This window comes from Coregonus clupeaformis, unplaced genomic scaffold, assembly GCF_020615455.1.
Source record: "Coregonus clupeaformis isolate EN_2021a unplaced genomic scaffold, ASM2061545v1 scaf0035, whole genome shotgun sequence".
Lineage (NCBI taxonomy): Eukaryota > Metazoa > Chordata > Actinopteri > Salmoniformes > Salmonidae > Coregonus > Coregonus clupeaformis.
In genome coordinates, this window is record NW_025533490.1 from 1,084,481 (window position 1) to 1,095,689 (window position 11,209).

The window sequence follows — 11,209 nt, forward strand, 5'->3', positions numbered from 1 at the left end:
ATCAAAACAAAAAAGAAACATGTTGACAGGTCTGAGAAAAAGGACATTTCAATTTTGATGGGAGACATTTGGCTTGAGTAATGCCACTAGGCTGTATTATTTAAGTCATGGTGGGTATCTGTACCTGGGTATTTTTCTTGGAGACTGGATGTAAGAGACGACACTTCAAATAAGAAATATTCTCTTTAACTTTGTTCTCACAAACAGACCTTTCCATTTTCTGTGAATGATGAACAGAACAATAGTCAGTCAGTTGCTGACTCCTTTGTCAGTCAATGCAACAAAGCTGACCTAATATTTCCAACCTCATATCTTGTTCTCAGGACTCAACAAATATATTTTTGTTTCACTCAGGATAAATTACCATTGTGAACTTGTTAAAAAGAAGCATGTTGGGGTATGCCAGAACAAGTGTTGTCATGTAGGCACTATCCCCAATGTTGGTCAGATTGAAGTCAATCATCAAGTTCTGTCTCGATCCGATTATGACCATATCCTTGCAAATGACAGGATAAAAAGGACAATAAATAATCTGTTTGGGTATGAAATCAATGACTAAGTATTTCCACCTTGTTAAAAATAAGTGTTTGTATACTGAACAAATATATAAACGCAACATGCAACAATTTCAAAGATTTTGCTGAGTTACAGTTCATATAAGGAAACCAATCAATTGAAAAATGCATTAGGCCCTAATCTATGGATTTCACATGACTGGGCAGGGGTGCAGCCATGGGTGGGCCTGGGAGGGCATAGGTCCACCCACTTGGGAGCCAGGCCGACCCACTGGGGAGCCAGGCCCAGCCAATCAGAATGAGTTTTTCCCCACAAAAGGGTTTTATTACAGACAGAAATACTCCCCCCTTTTGTGTTTGGAAGCAGATGGCCAGGGTGACCTGCTCCATCTTGGTTTTTGTGTTTGTCTGCGCGGATGTGGGGATGGTGTTGGGCTTCATGGTCAGCTTGGGTTTAAACACGATGACAGGTATTGTTCTGGTAGAAATTCAGAGTTTTGAGATTATTCAGTAAATGGACAGTGCATACACTCTTTAAACAAGCTGCTACCTAGAACCGTAAAGCGATTCATACAGGGACAGCCGAGGAACCCTTTGCAGGTTCTAGGTAGCACCTTTTTTTCTAAGAGCATTCTACTAAATGGAACAGTAAACACATATGTGGTGGACATATACAGTACAGGGCTTCCTGTACATACATTCCTGCTGTCTATACTCACTTCAGGACAGTGACAGTGCCTTGGCTCCCGACACTGATGTAAAGCTGTCTCTTCCTGTCAGCACCTTTTTTTGTCAGAGAAGGCACTCACAGACTGGCCAAAGGGGCGGAGTTTCATCTCAAATTCTGCAGCTTTAATTCTCTAGAAGTAAGAACAAGTCATGAACACTTGTCATAATCAATAACCGCATGTTAATTCATGAAAACACTATGTGTGATGTTATATTTGGGTTCTGTATAAAGTCCTTTCACTACAGGCATTAGGATAATTGCAAGAGGCTCTATGTCAGCAAGTCCTTCTTGGATTCCGTTATAGATATAGATGCTTCCAGAACAGCCACATATCTCATCTTCCTCCAGAGGAGCTCCAACTGCCACGTCGTTGTATCCGTTCCCATCCAGGTCCCCAAAAGAAGAGATGGCCGAACCAAATCTGGCAAATACGTAGCTGTCCAGCCCCTGCCACTCCCATGACACCTTATCAAACTTACCCTGGGACAGAACCCTCACAACCATCAGAAAAGTACAGTTATGAGTACTGAAATGCAATTTTATGAGTGCATCTCTACTGATCTGGTTTAGCTTGAAGATGATCACTCTGCCCTCCTCTCCTCTCTGGTGGAAGTACGGTACTCCTACAAGCAGATAGTCTGTCTTAGTGTCCCCGTTAAAGTCCAGAGCACACAGCACAGATCCAAAATAAGAGCCCCTGCAGAGTGGAGATTTGGGATATTATTTGTAACCTCCACAAGATGGCAGTAAGCATCAGGTTCTGTACTCTATCAGTGGAACCAAAGATGGATACAGTACCTGTCCAAGTTTATTTCTTAGATGGATATCACAATATATTGGTTATACACATAGACCTACCTGGTCACCCGGTAGTATTTCCTGCAATTTGTGTGAAGTTGCATTGAAGACTTGAACCTCCCCCCCCCCGACGGTTTTAAAGATAATTTCCTGCAATTCTATGAATTTTGACATGGCTTAGGCCTATGACCATGGTAGAAAATTAAAATATATAAACCACAGGTCAGGTGTATTCAGGATGCTTTGAACATTAAATGAACACTCAAAATTCGACGACTTTGTTACATTGAAATCTTGGGGGGATTACATTTAAAATATTCTAATATATTTTAGGTGGTTTGACACTATATTCAGACAGTAATGAAATGAGATAGGGAGATAGGCAATTGCTAGAAACAGTGGAAAGGTTGGAAGCAGGGACTGATTCCTGTTCTCAGGTGGAAAGTTGTATGCGACAGGTATTGTATTGTATTTGTATTTATTACGGATCCCCATTAGCGGCTGCCAAGGCAGCAGCTACTTTTCCTGGGGTCCAATCACAATTGACATAAAATAGAATAATACATAACACAACATATTATTACACACTACTCTACCATAACATATTTACAATACAAAATCAATAATACAGCAAAATAACAATATTAAGATGTGTGTGTGTAGAGTGCGTGTGTTAGCATGTATTTGTGAATGCTGTGTGTGTGCCTGTGTGTCTCTTCACAGTCCGCGCTGTTCCATAAAGTGGAGTTTTATCTGTTTTTTAAATCTGATTTTACTGCTTGACTGAGTTACATGATGTGGAATAGAGTTCCATGTAGTCATGGCTCTATGTAGTACTGTGCGTTTCCCGTAGTCTGATCTGGACTTGGGGACTGTGAAGAGACCTCTGGTGGCATGTTTCGTGGGGTATGCATGGGTGTCCAAGCATTCCAAACAGACAGCTCGGTACATTCAGCTTGTCAACACCTCTTAAAAAAACAAGCAGTGATGAAGTCAATCTCTCTTCCACTCTAAGCCAGGAGAGACTAACATGCATGTCATTAATGTTAGCTCTCCGTGTACTTTTAAGGGCCAGCCGTGCTGCCATGTTCTGAGCCAACTGCAATTTTCCCAAGTCCCTCCTTGTGGCAGCTGACCACACTACTGAACAGTAGTCTATGTGCAACAAAACTAGGGCCTGTAGGACCTGCCTTGTTGATAGTGTTGTTAAGAAGGCAGAGCAGTGCTTAATTATGGACATATTTCTCCCCATCTTAGCTACTGTTGTATCAATATGTTTTGACCAAGACAGTTTACAATCCAGGGTTACTCCAAGCAGTTTAGTCACCTCAACTTGCTCAATTTCCACATTATTCATTATGAGATGTAGTTGAGGTTTAGGGTTTATTGAATGATTTGACCCAAATACAATGCTTTTAGTTTTGGAAATATTTAGGACTAACTTATTCCTTGCCACCCATTCTGAAACTAACTGCAACTCTTTGTTAAGTGTTGCAGTTATTTCAGTTGCTGCAGCAGCTGACGTGTATAGTGTTGAGTCATCCACATACATAGACATACTGGCTTTACTCAAAGCCAATGGCATATCGTTAGTAAAGATGGAAAAAAGTAAGGGGCCTAAACAGCTGCCCTGGGGAATTCCTGATTCTACCTGGATTAAGTTTGAGAGGCTTCCATTAAAGAACACCCTCTGTGTTCTGTTAGACAAGTAACTCTTTATCCACATTATAGCAAGGGGTGTAAAGCCATAACACATACGTTTTTCCAGCAGCAGACTATGATCGATAATGTCAAAAGCCACACTGAAGTCTAACAAAACAGCCCCCACAATCTTTTTATCAATTTCTCTCAGCCAATCATCAGTAATTTGTGTAAGTGCTGTGCTTGTTGAATGTCCTTCTCTATAAGCATGCTGAAAGTTTGTTGTCAATTTGTTTACTGTAAAATAGCATTGTATCTGGTCAAACACAATTTTTTCCAATAGTTTACTGAGGGTTGGTAACAGGCTAATTGGTCATCTATTTCAGCCAGTAAAGGTGGCTTTACTATTCTTAGGTAGCGGAATGACTTTTGCTTCTCTCCAAGCCTTGGGGCACAGACATTCTAGTAGGCTTAAATTGAAAATATGGCAAATAGGAGTGGCAATATCAACCGCTATTATCCTCAGTACTTTTCCATCCAAGTTGTCAGACCCGTTGGCTTGTCATTGTTAATAGACAACAATAATTATTTCACCTCTTCCACACTCACTTTACGGAATTCAAAATTACAATGCTTGTCTTTCATAATTTGGTCAGATATACTTGGATGTGTAGTGTCAGCAATTGTTGCTGGCATGTCATGCCTAAGTTTGCCAATGAAAAAAATATTAAGTTCCCAAGTTCTCTCACGTCACCCCGCTCCTCCGCACACTCCACTGGCTTCCAGTTGAAGCTCACATCTGCTACAAGACCATGGTGCTTGCCTACGGAGCTGTGAGGGGAACGGCACCTCCGTACCTTCAGGCTCTGATCAGTCCCTACACCCAAACGAGGGCATTGCGTTCATCCACCTCTGGCCTGCTGGCCCCCCTACCTCTGCAGAAGCACAGTTCCTGCTCAGCCCAGTCAAAACTGTTCGCTGCTCTGGCACCCCAATGGTGGAACAAGCTCCCTCACGACGCCAGGACAGCGGAGTCACTCACCACCTTCCGGAGACATTTGAAACCCCACCTCTTTAAGGAATACCTGGGATAGGATAAAGTAATCCTTCTACCCCCCCTTACCCCACCCCAAAGAAAAAAAATAAAAAGAAAAAATATTGTAAAGTGGTTATCCCACTGGCTATAAGGTGAATGCACCAATTTGTAAGTCGCTCTGGATAAGAGCGTCTGCTAAATTACATAAATGTAATGTAAATGTGATGAATGGGCCATCTGATTCAATGAATGATGGAGCTGAGTTTGCCTTTTTTCCCAAAATGTCATTTAAGGTGCTGGGGAGTGTTACCACTACACCAAGGCTCTGCACAGGACATTTTAATATTAATGGTTGATGGCAGTGGGTAACTAAATCATAGATTGCAGTCTCCTTGTCCATAGACTGCTTTCAAGGTAAGGACACAAACATTTTGTATTTTGTCATTTGGGTGAACTCTTTCTTTAAAATTGGGCTAATTTCGCAAAATCACGCAACCTTCCAGAAAAATCTAATGAATATCAATATTCAAGTAGTTTATGCCTACTAGTTGAACATCCTTGCCATCATCTTACGTAGACAAAAAAGTATGCTATTATGAGTTGAGAGTCCCCCTACCATTTCTGCCTAGCATGTGCACAATACTAAAATGTCATAAATTATATTTGATTCCTGGAGCATTCAATATCCAATGCTTATTCAAAACTGTCCATGAATGGCTGCAAAAATACATAGCCTCATATAACACAATTTCAAAAGACACAAGTAGGCATATCAGATTTCAAATATGTGATTACACTGGCAAAATTGGGAAGAAGTGGAATAATAAAATAAGTGTGGGGAATATCAGTAGTGTTCTTGCTGACAAGCACAGTAATTACCCTATATTTTAGCCCATTGTTAAGAATGAGAATTGTTCCACTGATCAGACTAAATAAAGTAAATAGATAATAAAATCTCTTGAAGACAAGATTACATAAATCTGCCCCAATACTCTAACCAAATTATTATGTACACAAAATAATTAGGGATGTACATACATTTTTAGAGTGTACATAATAATAGGGGAGGGGGGGGTAGTTCAAACATTTTAAAGGGTTCTTTGAAGAATTTATAGGGGATCCCCCACAGTTCCAATTTGAAGAACCCCTAAAGGATACTCCAGGAACCTTTTCTTTTTAGTGTAGAATCAAACTTACACTTTTGGGTTCAAAATCTGTTTGTCAAAGTGATTTTCATAGCTGCAAATCATGTCACCCTACCAAACTTCCCTGCTAAAACATACTGTAGGTTGGTCTGCTGCCTTTTCATTGTCACAGCCTAAAGGCCAATCACCAAACAAGGGGACTAATGCAAGTGGGGATTAAGTCTGCAATAGGGACGGGAGTAACAGCAACCTAATTTTGTTGACAACATTATACATAAAACAGCGCTACCGTGCTGCACATTTTACAGTTTTATAAACTCAGCGGAGAATGTCCTCTCTCTCCATTCAGCTCCACTCTAACCTTTCTTTAAAACATTCATCCAATCCCCCTGATCCCTTACATAACTAGACCAATCATATGCTTCAATGTGCGGCGGTTCACAGTGCTGTGGCAAGACAGGACAATGATAGAGGTTCTGCTCGTGATGTTAAATTACAGGCGCAGATGCTCCGATTTCTAAACGATTTGGAGCACAGTTAAAAACTTAACACGCTGACTATATAATTGACTAATTAGAAAAATAAAAGCAGTACTTTTCTATGCGTGAGATATAAGAGGTGTGCCATGAGAAGAGGGGCAAATGCGTGTGTCTCATGGCCAATGCGTGAGAGTTGGCAGCTCTGACCTTCAGTTATGGCGTCGTGATGAGGATGAGCAATACAAAACAAAAACCATCGAAAACGTTGTCTGTGTGTGAAACTGCATGTCCCATAATCTCTCTTGAAACAGATTAAACACTGCGAGAATTTAACTTCTGGATAACCGAGATTACATGTCCCATAGTTTACCTAAGTAGGAGAACCTTGGCTCTGAGGATGACCCATTTTAAGAAGGTAACCTTATTCTCCTTGGGGTGTTTTAAGATCACTCCTCCACTCCAGTCATTGGCCCCCACAGCACCAAACAGTAGGGACCCCCAGGAAGAGGAGGGAATGGATGTTACTAGCCAGAAGCCAATAAAAGAATAGAGACAAATCTGAGGCAAGTGGATAGAGATACTATTATGATCCTCAAACTGCACCTCAGATATGGTCACGGTCTCCAGCTAATAGGAAGATTACAAGTTGGATCATGGCACCCCAGACTGCAGACCAACTAGAAAACCAGTGTGTAAAAAACAAAGTTGAAAAACAAACAACTTACATCAAGTGCAATGTGATTGCTGAATCCAGCCTCGGCGAGTTGAAATTGAAAGCCATCCCCCTGCTTGATTCCTGGTTTATAAATCAGAGTGACACAAACATATTGTTATAAAGTGATTCAGAAATAAGATTTCTAATGGGGTAGGATGTAAAATGCACCTTACAACCTGTCAGTGTTACGCTACCCTCGACCTCCTACATTAAATTGCACACATACAGTATATGACGATAATGGGACACAATGTAAAGGTTACACTGACGATTACAGCCTTTTAGTGTTACCTTCGATTCCTTTGATGATACTGGTCTCTAGCTGGGAGAGGATGCCCTCCAAGGCTTTATAGTCACCAACCAAGAACAGGTTACTCTCACTGGCGCTAATCATCTTCATTTCGTCTATTTTGGTTTCATTACCAACCTGTGATTCATAAATGTACAGAGAAAATCTATGTCTTGATATACCAGAATATAAGTTAACTTTTTAATTGAATCAATTAAACCTGTTACTTTAGTCAGGAAGATGAATAAAATGTTCACAAAAGACAACACTCACCCCAATAGCAAATCTGGTGATATTTTTTGTTTCAAGCAAGTTCATTGCTTTTGACAAATGTGTCTTATCCCAATGGGATATTGCTCCATCTGACACCACTATCATGATTTTCTTGGAGTCCTCTTTGGACCCATTCTCAGGAACAAAAACGTTTTCACTGAAAATACAAATTTAAACAAATCTCAACAATGTAATGATATTTTCTATCTAAATGATGTAAAAATATGGGCCTATAGTATGGTACTTACATACGTTTTCGATCTGTTTAATGTTATTGACCATTTCTAAAGCTGTTGGCCAGTCTTTCTCATTCAGTGACAGTTCAGTTCTGATTTTCGATCCATACTGAACAATAGCAAAATCACACTATAAAAATAAAAAACATATTTATTTTGTTATCACAATAAAATATGATCATATTTTATTTTTTTAAGCCAATACTAGAGAAAGCACAGTTGTATGGCCAAATATTTTGTTGAAGTGTACATTAATGTTGATCAATACTTGCATTGAAACATTTTTCCCAAACATTTTTCATCACAGTTGAGATACATTTTTTTGCCCATTCAAAGTCAGCCTTTTCAATACTACCAGATCCGTCAAGTACAATTGCAATCTCAGTCCCAGGATCTAGAAACAAAACAGCAAAATTGTACATAAAAAAAATAACACCACGCACATACAGTAACTTCCCTGTATTTGTCATAAATGTAGCCCCACCATCCTTCTCATCATCCTCATCACTGTTGTTGTTGTTGTTTTGGTTGTAATTGTTGTTGTTGTTGTTGTTGTTGTGATTGTTGCCATTGCTGGTGATGTTTCTTTCCATTTGATCTACAACTTAAATTTAAAAAAGGTAGACATTCATGTTATGATGTCAGGGCATAGAATCGTGAGGACCGAGGTAGAGTTACGAGATAATTGGTTTGGGGCCATGGAGTCTACATTCCTTATGTCAAAGGAGATTACTGATATTTAGGGTAGTATGATTGATGGACAGGATATAATGACTTGGGGCAAAGGGTAATAACAACAGAGAAAGGGAGTGCCTATGATGGTTGCCAGATGTATGTGAAAGGAAGGATAACCAAGAGTATAAAAGCTGTGAGATTTGTGTGTGTGGGCAGTTCAACTCAATGGACAAAGGGCAGAGCTATGTCCATTTGTTAGATGAACCCACGAGCTCGTGATCCAATAAATACTTGGTATAAAATCTCCACAGAATGTCTAAGTAAATTCTTGCATCTTGAACTTCTCAATACCAGAAACTCATCATAACAGATTGGCGTCTAAACGAACAGGATGCAGTTCACAGCCAGACTAACAGGTAAGCAGACTTTCATTTTTTGGATTATGTCAAATTCTGCTTATCTGTGGTAAGGCTTAGCTGTAACGGACCTTTAAAATTCAATATTTTTAAAGGGGGACGATGAGTGGTCTTGAATTATGTAAAGGGATGTAAGGAGGAATATCAAATTAGACAATGACATGGTGCTATGATTCAAAATAGGGTGTGTTCGAAGTAAGGAGTAAAAGCAACAGAGTAGAGAGAGATTAGGCGCAGTGCACCTTTAATGATGTTATTCATTATAAAGAGAGATTAGGCGTAGTACACCTTTAATGATAATTCATTGTAAAGAAAGAGAAATAGGTTATGGATTTATGATGTGTTGTTGTGAAGCTCTGATGTGTTGGACCATCATGGGAGTTATAATGCTCTGATGTGTTGTATCATCATAGGAGTAAAATAGATGAAGCTCTGATGTGTTGTATCATCATAGGAGTAAATCGGTAAAGAGAGAAATAGGTTACGGACGTATTGGACAAATATTTTTTCTTCAACGAGGCGGCCGCGAAGGATATCATACAGACACCCGACAAGGCCCAAATCCCCGTCATTCGCGTGAGGAAGAGACGGAGATATCGTGGACGTAGATCGGGGTACCTTGTAAGGATCCGACGGCGAGCGAGTAAACTGCCTCTTCCATCAATCCTATTAGCCAACGTTCAATCATTTGAAAATAAATTGGATGACTTAAGATTACGGTTATCCTACCAACGGGACATTAAAAACTGTAATATCTTATGTTTCACCGAGTCGTGGCTGAACGACGACATGGATTTCATACAGCTAGCGGGCTATACGCTACATCGGCAGGATAGAACGGCTGACTCCGGTAAGACAAGGGGTGGCGGTCTGTGTATATTTGTAAACAACAGCTGGTGCACAAAATCAAATACTAAGGAAGTCTCAAGGTTTTGCTCGCCTGAGGTAGAGTATCTTATTATAAGCTGTAGACCACACTATTTACCAAGAGAGTTTTCATCTATATTTTTCATAGCTGTCTATTTACCACCACAAACCAATGCTGGCATTAAGATTGCACTGAATGAGTTGTACAAGGCCATAAATCAACAGGAAAACGCTCATCCAGATGCAGCGCTCCTAGTGGCCGGGGACTTTAATGCAGGGAAACTTAAATCCGTTCTACCTAATTTCTACCAGTATGTTAAATGTGCAACCAGAGGAAAAAAACTCTAGACCACCTTTACTCCACACACAGAGACGCATACAAAGCTCTCCCTCGCCCTCCATTTGGCAAATCTGACCATAACTCTATCCTCCTGATTCCTGCTTATAAGCAAAAACTAAAGCAGGAAGCACCAGTGACTTCGGTTAATAAAAAAGTGGTCAGATGACGCAGATGCTAAGCTACAGGACTGTTTTGCTAGCACAGACTGGAACATGTTCCGGGATTCTTCAGACAGCATTGAGGAGTACACCACATCAGTCACTGGCTTCATCAATAAGTGCATCGATGATGTCGTCCCCACAGTGACCGTACGTACATACCCCAACCAGAAGCCATGGATTACAGGAAACATCCGCACTGAGCTAAAGGGTAGAGCTGCCGCTTTCAAGGAACGGGACTCTAACCCGGACGCTTATAAGAAATCCCGCTATGACCTCCGACGAACCATCAAACAGGCAAAGAGTCAATACAGGACTAAGATTGAATTGTACTACACTGGCTCTGACGCTCGTCGGATGTGGCAGGGCTTGAAAACTATTACAGACTACAAAGGGAAGCACAGCCGCGAGCTGCCCAGTGACACAAGCCTACCAGACGAGCTAAACCACTTCTATGCTCGCTTCGAGGCAAGCAACACTGAAGCATGCATGAGAGCACCAGCTGTTCCGGATGACTATGTGATCACGCTCTCCGTAGCCGATGTGAGTAAGACTTTTAAGCAGGTCAACATTCACAAGGCCGCAGGGCCAGACGGATTACCAGGACGTGTACTCCGAGCATGTGCTGACCAACTGGCAAGTGTCTTCACTGACATTTTCAACATGTCCCTGACTGAGTCTGTAATACCAACATGTTTCAAGCAGACCACCATAGTCCCTGTGCCCAAGGACTCTAAGATAACCTGCCTAAATGACTACCGACCCGTAGCACTGACGTCTGTAGCCATGAAGTGCTTTGAAAGGCTGGTCATGGCTCACATCAACAGCATTATCCCAGAAACCCTAGACCCACTCCAATTTGCATACCGCCCCAACAGATCCACAGATGATGCAAT